This window comes from Balaenoptera musculus, chromosome 20, assembly GCF_009873245.2.
Source record: "Balaenoptera musculus isolate JJ_BM4_2016_0621 chromosome 20, mBalMus1.pri.v3, whole genome shotgun sequence".
Lineage (NCBI taxonomy): Eukaryota > Metazoa > Chordata > Mammalia > Artiodactyla > Balaenopteridae > Balaenoptera > Balaenoptera musculus.
In genome coordinates, this window is record NC_045804.1 from 660714 (window position 1) to 675571 (window position 14858).

Genomic DNA, 14858 nt, shown 5'->3' on the forward strand with positions numbered 1-14858 from the left:
GGGCTCCAGGCGTGTGGGCTTCGGCAGTTGTGGCTCGCAGGCTCAGCAGTTGTGGTGTGCAGGCTTCAGTAGCTGTGGCTCACGGGCTTAGTTGCTCTGCAGCATGTGGGATCTTCCCGGACCAGGGCTCGAACCCATGTCCCCTGCATTGGCAGGCGGATTCTTCACCACTGCGCCACCAGGGAAGTCCCCACACTTGGTACTGATTGGACTCCTACATAACAGAACCACAAAATGCCAGCACGGACAGGGCCCCGGGAGACCTAAACCTTAGTTCCTCTTCTCTAAAGTTGAGGGGAAGGGCTAGGGATTGTAAGACAGTTCTCCCAAGGTATAAACCAGGAAGCAATATGTAAAGTACTGTGCACTCTCCTCCACCAACACAGAGGTGTGTAAACATTGACAAACACTAGACCCTATTAGTAAGAGAATAATTTATTATAAATAATACGTGTATATCCTCAACTGTGGGTGCAGAACTTCCTTAGAAGAATTCCGAACGTCAAGAACTCCTGAAGACACAAACCCAACCTACAGAAAACAGCCCTCTGAAGTGAAGAAAAGCTAGGGTGCAACCTCACATCCCTCTTGTCTATGCCTGCTCGGCACTAGCTGGGAGGGGACCCGCAAATCTACCAAATCCACGACACAAAGCGTTTTCCAAACTCAGCACGGTTTGCTAAGTATTCCCGAAGATGAATCAGTAACTGAATCACTAGTTACAGAAATTAATAAGTAACCTAAGATTTTTATGAAAAGCATAACATGGAGGATACAAATAAATGACTGAGGTCACCCTTCCTTAAAAGCTTCTGGTTCAGCTCCAAAGGGCATAACCCACTACTCTATTGTTCTTTGCTGAACAGCACGCTAAGAAACAATATTCCCTCAGAAATACGGGGTGAGTCCTTAGTCTTTACTGCAGAAGGCAGGCTAGAAATTCCCAGGTTCCTAGCTCTCGTCTACTCCCACAAGCGATACTATCAGTACACCTTCCTGCACATGTGTCAGTAGATAAAGCCAACTGAAGAGGGTCAGGCCCAGGAGAGGGTGGGAGAGGCTGGCAGGTTTGCCCAGAGCCAAGACACTAAAACTAAGGGAGCATTTAGGGGCCAGCAACACATTCAGGATGTTTGTGATCAGCATGAGCAGCCCTGAAAGGTGTGAACCAGAACAACACAGACAAGAGCAGTGCTTTTGAAGGGCCAATGGTGGTGATGGGAAGAATGCACTGGAACAGGTCAGGCCGTAAGGGCCGGTGGAAGCCCACTGTAGAGTCTGGGAATGAAAGTGATCACCCATCACTATTCAGTCTGTAAGAGATGGAGGTAAGAGGTGTCAGGGAAGTCGAAGAACTGATGGGACCTGCCAGCTGACCACAGACACCGTCTGTCGAGCCTCCTGCTCTGTGTCACTTGGATGGGTCACCTCACCTGCACGATCTCACTGAATCCTCATAACACTACTCAATATGCTCTGACGCCTACATTTTACGGAAGGGAAAACGCTGTACTGATCTCTGCCGTCTAGCATGTTACAAGGGCACAGCGTTTGCAGACAGAAGAGATGGTGGGAGAGGACAGACGGACGGAGAGACGGACGGAGAGACGGACGGAGAGACGGACGGAGAGACGGACGGGGCAGACAGAAAAGGGCCTTAGGTACAGTCACCCTCCTCCATGTAGCGGAGCGATGACTCGACCTAAGGTCTGCTGGACCCTACAGCCCTTTCCCGCCACCACGCCACACTGGTGGGCAGGAGAGCAAAAGATGCTGAGGGTGATGCCGAGATTCCGCACGTGGGTGCCAGGAAAATGGCTACATGAAAACATAATCTTAAGTATACTTAATAAATATATACACGTACATATATGTAAGTGTGTGTGTATCTATGCAGGCGTATACATATGAAACCTGGAGGATAAAGATGGGGGTAAACCACGTCAGGGAAGCAGGATAAAGGATGACTGTTTTCTTTTTAAACAATTTTATTTTAAGTATTTAAGTATTATGGTCATAATACAAGGTCACTGTAAAAGTACATCATTTATAAAAAACTTCAGGCTCGGCATGAGCAGGCAGAATCGGACAAGTGAGGGGACCGTCCACGGGAAGGTGAGCGCTCAAGATCTCGTAAGGAGCATCCTTCCAGAAGCAGAGAGGACCTGAGAGGGAGGGGCTCTCTCGGGCTGCTGCCCACGGGGCACCACTGGGGCCGGAGGCGGGTACTGTAAGGGCGCAGAGGAAAGAGCCCCTGGCTGCCCGGGCAGGGCCCAGACGCTGCAAAAGGGCAGCACTTCACTCCTAACAGCCTTCGGAGCAGCGGGCTTTCCCGGTGTTGCTGCAGCGCCCCCATCACGACGCTCCCTAAGGATGGATAATGGGCTCAGATTAATCCCGTCAGCTCGCTCTCCCCAGACACAGTCAGCTTTCACTCGCTGGGATTAGGACGATAAGCCACTAAAGGGAGAGGGCCACGGGAGCCCTATTTCCTCATCACAGTTTATTATGGATGCGGTGTTTTGAAGGGAGAAGGAGCATTCTGATTCCCTACTTAATCATTCAAACAGTCGCGTCTCTCATCTCTTTTCTGTCCATCTCATTCAGGTGGACACTGAAGAAAATCCACATTTATCAGATCCCTTTGGCTAGTTCGGTGTTTGCACCTGTCCTTTCAATCCCCCTTTACCTGTCAGTGCAATTACATCCCTCCAGCTGGCCGTGTATCGATTGCACGCCTTAAATCGCACGTCCAATTTTATCCTGAAAAGAACCTCACCCTCACTGCACAATATAATCCGAAAGGGCAGCAAAACCCCCGCCCACCCCAAAATCACTTCTCCCCGACCTGCCTCTGCGGCCCCTCTCGCCCCACCTTACATCTGAAGTGCCTGTACTCACTCCCCCAACGGGAGGGGCGGGGAGAAGGGTCCAGAGAGCTGCTCCCCCAGGAGAGTTAGGGGATAAAGACCCTGCAAGGCCTGTTCAAAGACTCAAGATTCAGACCTAATGAAGAAGAACATGCCAGCCCCCACGCCCGGGATGGGGGGCTGATTAAGGAGAGGAAGCACCAGAGACCCCCTCGGCCCATCCCCAGCCCCAGCCGCGGGGAGACTGGGCGGCCAGGAAGAGGAGCTGGGCCGGAGCTGACTCCAGCCGGAAGCAGCGCTGCCTGGGAAAGGCTGCCCAGGAAACTGAGCCAGGGCCACACGCTCCAAAATCCCGGACAGCTGGCCTTGACCTCTGGTTTCAGGTTCTAAACTAAGTTGGGTAATTCTTACTTCATAAGACAATGAAACATCAACATTTGAGAAGTCTTGCTAGTGCAGTTGAAGAATGAGGAAAGGACTGAATAAAACAAGAGAATGCCCTGGGTTCACCAGGTGAGCACAGACTTCCTTGCGCTAACAATTAGGTGCTATTGTTTCTATCCTTTATTATTCGGAATTCTGAAAGTCTGCATCTCACCACGTTCTGTGGGGCAAGGGAATCGGGAAGCGTGGAGGGTCAGAGAGATCACACAGGATGCTTTCCATACATATTTGCTTGACCTTGGCAGGCAAGGAGGAAGAAGTGGAGACACAGGGCCTGGCAGCTTCTTCCTGCCCCATGGTTTGTGTCCTGGAGCTGGACCCCTGGCCCCTCAAGGAGCCTTTGCTGAAGCCAGCCCAGGCTGGCCTATACGACTCCGGATGGGGTTTCATTTTCAAAGACTTTGGGTCACCTCTGCTTACATAACCAAATGAGAGGTTTGAAAATACGATGCTATCCTGCAGCTTGAAGCCACAAAGTAAATCTTCATTCAATTATTTTCTGAGCACAAAATGGCTTTCCTCTAATCCTCTGTGATGCACTTCTGCTGCCTGGCAGTGACGGATGACACACGGCACCGAGCAAACGACACGGAGGACAAAAAATCATCAAGACCACAGGCCTGGACAGACAGCGATGCTTAATGTCACCTGGCTCTAAAATTGAGAATACTCACTCTCCTGATCTGTACTGCAGGCTGGTCTTACTTACGGAAGTCAAATGCATGGAGATTAAGGCGAGTTTTCGCCATCTGTCAAAAGTACGTTTCAAATACAGAACAAATAAGCCACCTATGTCTGGCTCAAGAATTCGTAAAAATCCCCCCCCCCCCAAAAAATAGAGGTGTGTGTGGTGGCGCTGACCTGTTGATGTTCACAGCGGTTCTCAATCACGATTGCTAGTTTCAAGAGAACAAAAACCAGCAGAGGGTGGGCTGAAATCCACCCAGAGAAACAACACCCCCTTCTGACTCTGTTCCCCCACCCAAGAATTTGATACGAGCGGGCTCAGTGGTAACGAGTCGTGGCCCATCACACACACCGGGTGGACCTGAGTGCTTTGTCTCTGTGTCAAATGTCATCGTCACACAGATGGACAACTGGGAACTCGTGATACTGGACGATGTTTCCTAGAGTGACCATGGGCAAATGGGAAGCCCGGAAACATCTTCCATCCTCCATTCATGCACAGAGCTTTACTTAAAAAGAAAAAAAGCATGGTGAACTGATGCTGCATAACAAGGAATCAGCTGCAGTTAAGTGCTTCTCGCTCATCAATGCAAATTCCTCCTTAAAAATGCCACCAACATGATCACACACAAAAAAGGTGATTAGTCACTACTTCATACCTACTAGGAAGGCTATTATTAAAAGAAAGAAGAAAACAAAATACCAGGTGATGGTGAGGATGAGATGAAACTGGAACCTTTGTCCACTGTTGGTAAGAATGTAAAATGGTATAGTCCCTGTGGACAACAGTACAGCTATTTCTCAAGAAATTAAACACAGAACTACCCTACCATCCAACAATTCCACTTTTGGGTATAAGACCAAAAGAACCGGAAGCGGATCTCAAGCAGAGATTTGTGCCCTGGTGTTCATAACAGACTTAACTGCAGTAGTGAAATGTGGAAACAACCTTGATGTCCATCAAGAGATGGATGGATCAACAAAATGTGCTCTATACATACAGTGTAACATCACTCAGCCTTAAAAAGGAAATTCTGACACCTGCTACAACATGGATGAACCTGGAAAACATTATGCAGAGTGCAGTAGGCCAGTCGCAAAAGGACAAATACCGTATGATTCCACTCATATGAGATCCCTAGAATTCGCAGAGATGTAAAGTAGAACAGAGGTTATGCGGGGTGTGGGTGGGTACAGAGTTTGTTTGGAATGATAAAGGATTTTGGACATGGTAAGTGGTGATGACTGTACAACCTTGTGCATATACTAAATGCCACTGAACTGTACACGTAAGAATGGTTAAAATGGTAAATTTTATGTTATGTATAGTTTACCACGATATAATTTAAGTAATGCGTCAAACTAGAGTGACTGACATTTATGAAGTTATAAACAAGGGGCACAGCTGTAGAGTCTTGCTTATGTGAATTTATGATTTTCTTGTGTTCACAGTGGAGTTACAGCTCCAAAACCAAGGAAGTATTTACTTCCATTTCATAAGATTCTACACAAAGTCCATGCCAGATCAGAGTGGGGACATGGGGAAAATTGAGTTTCAGAGCCAAGGACTCACACGATCGTGTAGGATTAGAGATGGGCTCCTCTGACTCTCACATCTCACATGCGAATAGTCGGCGTCAGTACCAGCGATGGAAACAAGGACCTTCACCCTGTGAGCCCGGCTTTCCTACCAAATCCTTGAGATACCTTGTCACTTCATTACACGCAAAATGGCATCATCCCTGTTCACACTTCACAAAGATCGCCATGCTCATTGCGGGGAAAAAATACATACTTAGGTATCATTTTCCATCTCTTTTTAAACAATAATTCCCTTTCACCTTCAAGTCTTAAGACCATATCATTTCAAATTCAGTTCACAGTCACGTAACATGGAACATATGCATAAAAACCTTGTTGTCCAAAATTAATGGGGTAAAAGCCATTATGTAACGAATCCCGAATTCAAAAAAGGAACCTACTAAATTTAATAGTTTGACTTCATTTAGAGCAGAAGATGGGTAGCTGAGCTTCTGTGAGTTCCTTTTTTTAAATACATAAATGGCTGTCATCATGTGAGATGGTTTTAATTAAATTTTGCTTAGCTGGAAGGGATTAATGGAAGGTAACGTCACGTCGGAACGCAGTGAAATGAAAATCTCTAAGGCGAGCGAGCTGCTTTCAGCTTTGTAGGGAAAGTAACGAAAAACTGAGCTTATATTATATTTGCATGTTAAAAGAAAATTATTGGTTTCAGATTTGTAACAATGCAAACAGTCTTCTCATGTGATACACATTAAAGTTGTATGAAAACAAATCAGATCAATGTGCTTTATCACATAGTATAAGGAATGCCATTCTTCAGCCGGCACACTGATTTCGCCCCTATGCCTTTGTGCACATTCTCCCAAATAGACCCTGTCAAACCCCCTAATATTCCTATTTCTGACCAGGCAGCCCCCTTCTCCCCCTCCCCAGAAGAATCACCTTTAACGTCCTCTCAACTTTCCCTCTAACGTCACCAAGTCCCACGGATGCTTCCTCGTTTGCATTCCTCCCTGGCTGGAACTGAGATGTATTTTGAAGAAAGAGCTGAGGAACTGAACCCGAGGTGTGAAGGAAGGGGAGCCAGAGGTGGTCCCCACATTCTTAGCCAGAGGATCTAGGCCAACAGTGTTGCCATGCTACAGCCAAGAGGAGAGCCCTGAGGCAAACAGTGCAGAGAAGACCAAGGGGGAAGAGACAGACAGACAGACAGAGACCGGATCTCAGTGTCGGCGTGGCACTCGCCCTCCAGGTCCGTGATCCGTCGAACACCCTTTAAATTTTTCATTTCCTTCATATACACCTGTACCTTCGTACATCCCATCTAATTTAATACATCTGAATACAGAAGCGCGCGTCATGCATGCTTTTTATGGTTAACGCCAGCTGGACCCAAGCTGTCTGCATCTGCAGCTGAAGGACTTGAATGACACAGGGAGAACCGGCAGGTGGTGGATATGAACGGAGGAGACCAAGAGGCAAGAAAGAACCGACCTGGACGTGGGGACCTGCAGCCTGGGCCAGCCGTTCACAGGAATTACGCTAGCTGAAGGAGGAGAGACTTTTCCCTGTGCCATCGTTTAAACAGGGGTCTCGGGTTTCGACAAGTTGCGCATGACGTCCTGGGGGGTCACCAAGATACAGCATCAGGCAGCAAGAGAACTTCAGAGCTGGGGGTCAAAGGACAGCTGGCGACCGCAGACGACAGTCTGAGAGGAATCACTTGGCTGACAACTGAAGGCAAGGCGGTGAGTGAGGACTCCAGGAAGGGGGGGTCCTGCGGACACCCACCTGTGCAGGTGACGTGGAAAGGAGGTGGTGGTATGAGAGGAGAGAGTGCGGGGGGCCTGGAGGGGCTGAAGGAAGAAAGGATTTTATAGGAGTCTCCAGAATAGAAGCTCCCTCTGCAGCCACAGAATAAAGCTAAGCTTTGATGATTACTGGCCCATCACAGCCCCAGCGTCATGGAAGAATGTAGATGACAGCCCTGTACATGCTGACAGGTAGCTGCTAGCCAGTCTTCCTTCTTTTACTTATTTCAACTTCTTCCCATATTCAACTCAGAACTGAAATGGAATGGCCTTTTCTGATGCCAACTATCAATATACAGTAATAAAATCTGACTACCTTAACTGTAGTATAAAGGCTGACCTGCTTTATGGAACCAAAAGCCTCCCTTAAAGTAGAGAACAAATCATGCAACAGTGTTTGAAGGGAAACCCTAAGGTTTGATGGTTAAGCTCAAATCTGCAGTGCTTTTGTGCCGACTTCAACATCATCTAAAAATCCATCTTACCTTGTAACTTCTCAAGGGCATAAAGCCTTCTTACCCTGGCAACAAGAGCCCCTATCTGAACACCCATAACCCAGGACGCCCTTCAGATTTCCTTGTTTTGATGCTTAAACACTGCACACGTTCTACACAAGGGTTTATCAAGTCCGTGATACTAGACTTCTCTCTACAACACTTTTTAACAATTTAAGAGCTTTAGGTTCATAGCATAATTGAGTGGAAGGAACAGGGCTTTCCCATGCAGACCCCCTGTCCCCACACACATACGGCTGTCTCTGTTGCCAACGTCCTCCACCAGAATGGGGCATTCATTACAACGGACGACCCTTCATTGACATATCACCACCCGAAGTCCATAGTTAACACTGGGGTTCACTCTCACTGCAGTATTTTTAAGTCTTTTATTTCTCAGTCTGGAATGACTTCACCTGGGGTTTGTGAGGGACCTGCAAGGAGGTAAGGTTGAACTGGGCTCTAGAACCACAGGCTTTGCCTTCTCTCTCCCCTTCCAGTCTAGAACCCCCTTGTTTTAGCAGAACAGGACTTGTCTCCTCTGCACCGAGGTAACTCACTTCCAAGAGCACAGGTCCGCCTGCTGTAAGGACACCCGAGACTGTACTCTTTCAGCAAAATGCATGCCACTTGTTTTAAGAGCACCCCGAATTTTCCAAGAATGGCGGGCAAAAGAAGCTGCAACTCCAGAATCCTGGGAGGATGGAAGGTGGTAAATACACTTAGGAATCATGCTTCAATTCTCAATGCAAATGAAGAATGATCTCCTACAGTGTAGACAAAACCTCTAGCTTCTAACTAATCCCATCTCGCCTGGGGCATGAGCACGCAGCAGGGAGAAACCTATCTCTCACTAGGGCTGTGAAAATGCTGCACTGGGAGTGAATGTCAGGGAAAGTAACTGGAGGATCTCTCCTTTTCTCTGGCTCTATAGCCAAATATGTGTTTTTCTCAGTGGGTCTGTGCAAGGCTTTGGGGGAACTTCACTCTTATTCAATTACTCAGCACATGTTTATCAAGCATCTACTGTCCAGCCCCACTCCCCAGGCATGAAGGTTCAAGGACGGTGTCTGCCCTTAAGGAGCACAGAGTCTAGTTAAGAAAAACAACATGTAAAGGAAGAGGTGTCTCTCACATCTTCTCTGTCCGCTCCTCCCCCCTTTATCTCCCACTTTTTTTCTCCTTCAGTTATAATGCAGAAACCAGGGTATATTTTATATTATGGAGCAGTTTTACCTTTCTCTTTCTTAATTTTAATAGTCACAAACTGTAACCTCCTTCAATTATGTTTAAAAAATAGGATGTCTTCAATTTCCTTTAACAGACTCCAGCAAGAAAAAAAAAAAAAGGATAAATGAAACAAGATTGGCAAAAGCCAACAATTACCGAAGCTGTGAGATGGGTATACGGTCTTCATTCCCTCTACTTTTGCAGATATTTGGAAACATACATAATAAAAGGCTAAAAAATAAGTTAAACGTGGTCAAGGTCTTTTTCTCCCTCCATTGGTCAAAGGCCCTGAATAAATTATGTCACTATACTGACGAAGAGTTAATCAGAAAAACCGGAGCAGAGACGTGTAAAATAAGTTTCTTTTATACCTAGTATGTCAAGGATAATCAGACAATTTCATAGGATAGGATTTACGATCTTGCAACAGTTGTCTTTCAAGTCTCTGAAGCACACTCAGTGGAATTTATTGTCATTTCTACCCATCTCTCTTATCCAGAATTGCCAAATGACAATGTCTGTCATCTCAACATTTCAGGCATTAGCCATACTGTCATGGCTTGAACTGTGTCCTCCTATACCCCACAATTCATGCTGAAGCCCCAATCCCAAGTACTTTAGAACATGAAATTATTTGGAAATAGGGTTGTTGTAGATATAGTTAGTTAAGATCATACTGACGTAGGGTGAGCCCCAATCCAATATGACTGGTGTCCTTATAGAAAGGGGAAATTCGGGCACCCAGGAAGGATGTCCTGGGAAGATGAAGGCAGAAATCAGGTGATGCTTCCACAAGCCAAGAAGTGCCTGATTGCCAGCAAACCCTCAGACCAGAGGAGGGTCATGGAATAGATTCTCCCTCTCAGCTGCAGAGAGAACCAACCCTGCTGACGCCTTGATTTTGGACTTCCAACCTCCAGAACTTCTGTTTAAGCCACCCAGTTTGTGGTACTTTGTTATGGCAGCCCTAGAAAACTTATATATACACACATATAAACCAAGGCAGTATCTAGAAAGTAAATAATTCAATAAATGAAAACTGTACTCAGATGGGTGCGTGTGTGTTTAAGAAAATAGCAACACTGTGCTTCTCAAATGGAACCCAGGTTACTAAGAGAAGGTAAGTCTACAGTGTCCAGGTAAAGCTTCGTACAGAAATCAACTTCAGGGACTTCCCTGGTGGCACAGTGGTTAAAGATCCTACCTGCCAACGCGGGGGACACATGTTCGATCCCTGGTCTGGGAAGATCCCACGTGCTGCGGAGCAACTAAGCCCATGCGCCACAACTACTGAGCCCGCAAGCCGCAACTACTGAAGCCCGCCTGCCTAGAGCCCGTGCTCCGCAACAAGAGAAGCCACCGCAGTGAGAAGCCCACGCACTACAAGGAAGAGTAGCCCCCGCTCGCCACAACTAGAGAAAGCCCACGCGCAGCAACGAAGACCCAACGCAGCCAAATATAATAAATAAATAAATAAATGTATGCCTTTATGTATTAAAAATAAATAAATAAACTTCAGATTTCACCTAAGGGAGATGAACAAGAGCAGGCTGTAACAGCTCCGCAGGACGGCACATTTGTGTCTATAAAATATACCTGCATCACCGAGGGCAGCTTTAAGTCCAAAGCAGCAGTGAGCAATTAACAAACTCGTGAGTTAGGGTTCTGTTCACACTTCCACAGGGAAAGATAAGGGCCCACAAAGATTATGGGTGACTGTCGGTTAAAAAAAAAAAAAAAGTTATTTCAAACCTAAATTGCTGGTGAAATGGAAATGGTGCAATTCAAAAATATTGGGGGCATTTGTTCAGACTCATTTGCTCATGAGTTTAATAAAGTCAGAACTCTTAAAGGGTTTAATACAGAAGTGTAATAGGAAGTCCCAAATTAAAATCATCGGCTTTTTTTTTTTTTCTATGTCCTGCTTTATACATTAGCTAGTATTTGCAATCAAAACTGTAACAACGATACTATTTGTAGAACACTTGCTGATTATGTAAAGTACTTTCTCAGTCTTTAGTGGTGATATAACACACGTTCCCACACAAGTATTAAATCACCCAGAAAACAAACACTTGGCATCCTCAAGGGTCAAAGAGCTCAGGGAAGTAAACTTTAGCATTCACCTTCTTAAAAGGCAGTAAACATCACTGAGTATCTGAGAATAACAGAATCAGAGGAGAGTTCAGAAAGACTCTACTGCGGTAGTTTCCAAACTGTGCCCTCTGGAAGCTTTTTTTTTGGGCGGGGCGGGAGGTTGGGCAGGTGGGTAATGAGGTCATGACTCTCCCCACCTCGATTCTTCTCTTGTTTAATCCTAGGCTACAATTTCATCCTTAAGTGAAAGCTCTGATATCCTAGCAGCCTCACGAAGAGTCAACATCTTCAGCACATATTTGTTCAGTAAACAAGCCACTTGGTTACGAGCTGAAGGTGGGGGTAAAGCCAAGAACCGTGTCTATCTCTCCGGTGTTCGTAAATTTCATAATCTATATCAATCTTTCAAAATAAAGCTGCATGTTTGTCCATTTGGCCACTCCTTCCACAAATACCCGTGAAGCGGCCAGTAAAAAGCCAGGAAGGCATGGAAGGACTTGGGGTTTAATCAAGTACAATGCTTTGCAGACATCTGCCTACAAGAGATGCTGGAAACCACCTGAGAAGAGATGGTGAAAATCTTGAAAGCCATTTCAAGAAAGATGGTGTGCTTGAGTGGCGAGAAGAAGAATCAGCGGAAGAGCAGAGACTGGCCTCGGAGAGAAGCAAACAGAGCCTGAAGCCCTGAAATCTGTAAGGTAGGAGCGTTTCAAAAAGGAAGTTTTCAACAGCGTCACTCTCACAAAGAATCAGGAAGAAGCTGACTGAGGCAAGTCTACCAGGTCAGGGACTGGAGGGTCATTGTCACACACAGGTCCTGGTTTGGGCGGCGGTAAAAAGAGATATCAAATACAGGGGTTAATATGATATCACTCATATGTGAAATCCAAAATACGACACAAATGAACTTATCTACGGAACAGAAACAGAGTCACATAGAGGACAGACTTGTGGTTGCCAAGGGCGGGGGGAGGAGGGGTGGATTGGGAGTTTGGGGTTAACAGATGCAAACTATTATATAGAGAATGGATAAACAACAAGGTCCTACTGTAGAGCACAGGGAACTACATTCAATATCCTGTGATAAGCCTTAATAAAAAATATGAAAAAGAGTATTTATATATATATATATATATATATATTTATAACTGAATCACTTTGCTGTATACCAGAAACTAACACAACATTGTAAATGAACTATACTTCAATAAAATTTTTTTAAAAATTAAAATTTAAAAATAAAATAGAGTGGGTAGCAGGAAAGCAGGCAGTAAAGAAACAGAGGCAGCAGACAAGAAGCATTCAGTTCAGTTAAATTCTGGTCAACAAAGATTTACTGAGCAAAAGCTACATCCCACGTGGGGTGCCAGGCCCTGATGACGGGGAAGATCAATAAGGCTCAGGTCTCTCCAAGAGCTTTGAGTCTAGTTTGGAAAAGAGTCACAAATAGGTGATTTCAAGATCAGGAAGTAGGTAAAGTCAAGCCTTCCCAGTGTGGGAAGCCTACAGAAGGGCTCTGATCCAGGCCTCAAGTGCACAGAAGACTCGTGGTAGAAATCATACTGTTGTGGAGGCTGAAAAAAGACAAAAGGTCAAGGGACATTTCCCCCCCAGGTGGGTGACGGAGTCGACAGTTAAATCTATGTGAAATCATGAAAACAGGCTTCGGCCACTTCATGTGCACTATGGGGCAGGTAGGGGCAGAGGAAAACTCTAGCACTGACGGAAAGGAACGTGATTCACGTCAACCAAGAAAACACTACTTCTGGTCACGGTTCACAGAAGGAAGTTATGAAGTTGCTCCAAATCCTTCAGTAAACACTCTCATTTCAGAATCCAGCGCTTTCTTTCGTCTGTTTGTTTTAGCCATGACGTGATTACAAAGCTCCTGCGGGTAAAGTTAGGGAAAAAGTGTTTCATATTTAATGTTCTGGTTTGGCTTTGATTTCAATCAATGTTGGAATGGGGGTGAGAACTGTCTCCGAACGAAAGGAGGATATTAAAGTTTAGTTAGAAACTGTAGGACACAACGGCAAACAAGGTACAATGGTACTTCTGAAATTAGAGGGCGGCCCCAAGGCAGTGGCAGTTTTTAATTCTTAGAGATAAATACAGGCAGAAAGTTTCCCTAAATAAAACACTTTCACTTTCTTTAGATTACATGGAGCTTACGTGACAAAAAAAAAAAATCAGTCCACATTATGATGTAAATTTTTACCCATCTGCTTATCTTGGACAACAGTTCACAAGAAGCCATAATACACTAATTACCTCTCTTTTATCAAGTATGTCAGGAACTAATAAAGCATCAGGGATGTGGAACACAACATAATTACAAAGCAATGAGGCCAGAAGTTTCCAAAAAGGAAATCTGAAGGTGTCCAAGGGATTCCGTATGCCCACCGGTAAATGGTGAGGGCTGGGGAAAGACTCGAGACAAAGGAACCGGGAACGTTTTCATACAAATAAGGACACTGGGCAGAGAGCAGCACAGAAGCAAGGAAAATTAAAAAAAAAAAAAAAAAAAAACTCAACCTTACAAAATGAGTATTACATTTCCAAATTGCATGCCAGAAAATATAAGGCAAAATAAATTTAGAAATATGGTAAATTGGGAATTCCCTGGCAGTCAAGTGGTTAGGACATGGTGCTTTCACTGCCTTGGGCCCGGGTTCAATCCCTGGTCGGGAACTAAGACTGCATGAGCCGCCCAGCGCAGCCAAAAAAAAAAAAAAAAAGGTAAATTGTTATCCAGAATTTTGACACCAGAGTGATTTTTAATCTACACTTATACATAATACTTTAAAAAAACTTACATTTGACAACAATCGTGATATAGACCTACTTACTGATTTTAAAAGATATATATGTTTGTGCACGGGGAAGAGTCTACAAAGATACAGACCAAGCCGGTAAAGGGATGGTGTTTGGGAAGATTTTATTTCACTTTTCCCCCTTTTGTTCATCTACATTTATTTCAATTTTTCAACCATTAACTAAAAATATAACTTTAAAGATGATATTCATAGTAATAAGCTAAAAGATCCTGAAATGCTTTTTTTTTAACATCTTTATTGGAGTATAATTGCTTTACAATGGTTAGTTTCTGCTGTATAACAAAGTGAATCAGCTATACATACATATATATATACACATATATATATATCTCCCCATATCCCCTCCCTCTTGCGTCTCCCTCCCACCCTCCCTATCCCACCCCTCTAGGTGGTCACAAAGCACCGAGGTGATCTCCCTGTGCTATGCGGCTGCTTCCCACTAGCTATCTATTCTACATAATGCTTTTTGAATCGTCGTAAGAGGAAATCAGTAAGCACATATTTAGAATTAAATTTGTCTTAATACATATGATATCGCTTATATGTGGAATCTTAAAAAATGGTACAAATGAACTTATTTACAAAACAGAAATGAGTCAGAGATGAAAACAAACTTATGGTTGCCAAAGGGGGAAAGGGGGGCAGAGAGATAAATTGGGAGATTGGAACTGACATACACACACTACAATATATAAAACAGATAACTCATAAGGACCTACTGTATAGCACAGGGAACTCTATTCAATATTCTGTAATGATCTATATGGGAAAAGAATCTAAAAGAGTGGATATATGATATGTATATCTGATTCACTTTGCTGTACACCTGAAACAACACTGTAA

At 44.7% G+C, this 14858-nt stretch overlaps 1 protein-coding gene across 2 annotated transcripts in view; it reads right to left on the reverse strand.

Annotated features, from left to right (window-relative positions):
- Positions 1-14858, reverse strand: part of PRKCA (protein kinase C alpha) — a 364830-nt gene that overhangs the window by 216976 nt on the left and 132996 nt on the right. The gene's annotated exons all lie outside the window — the stretch shown is intronic.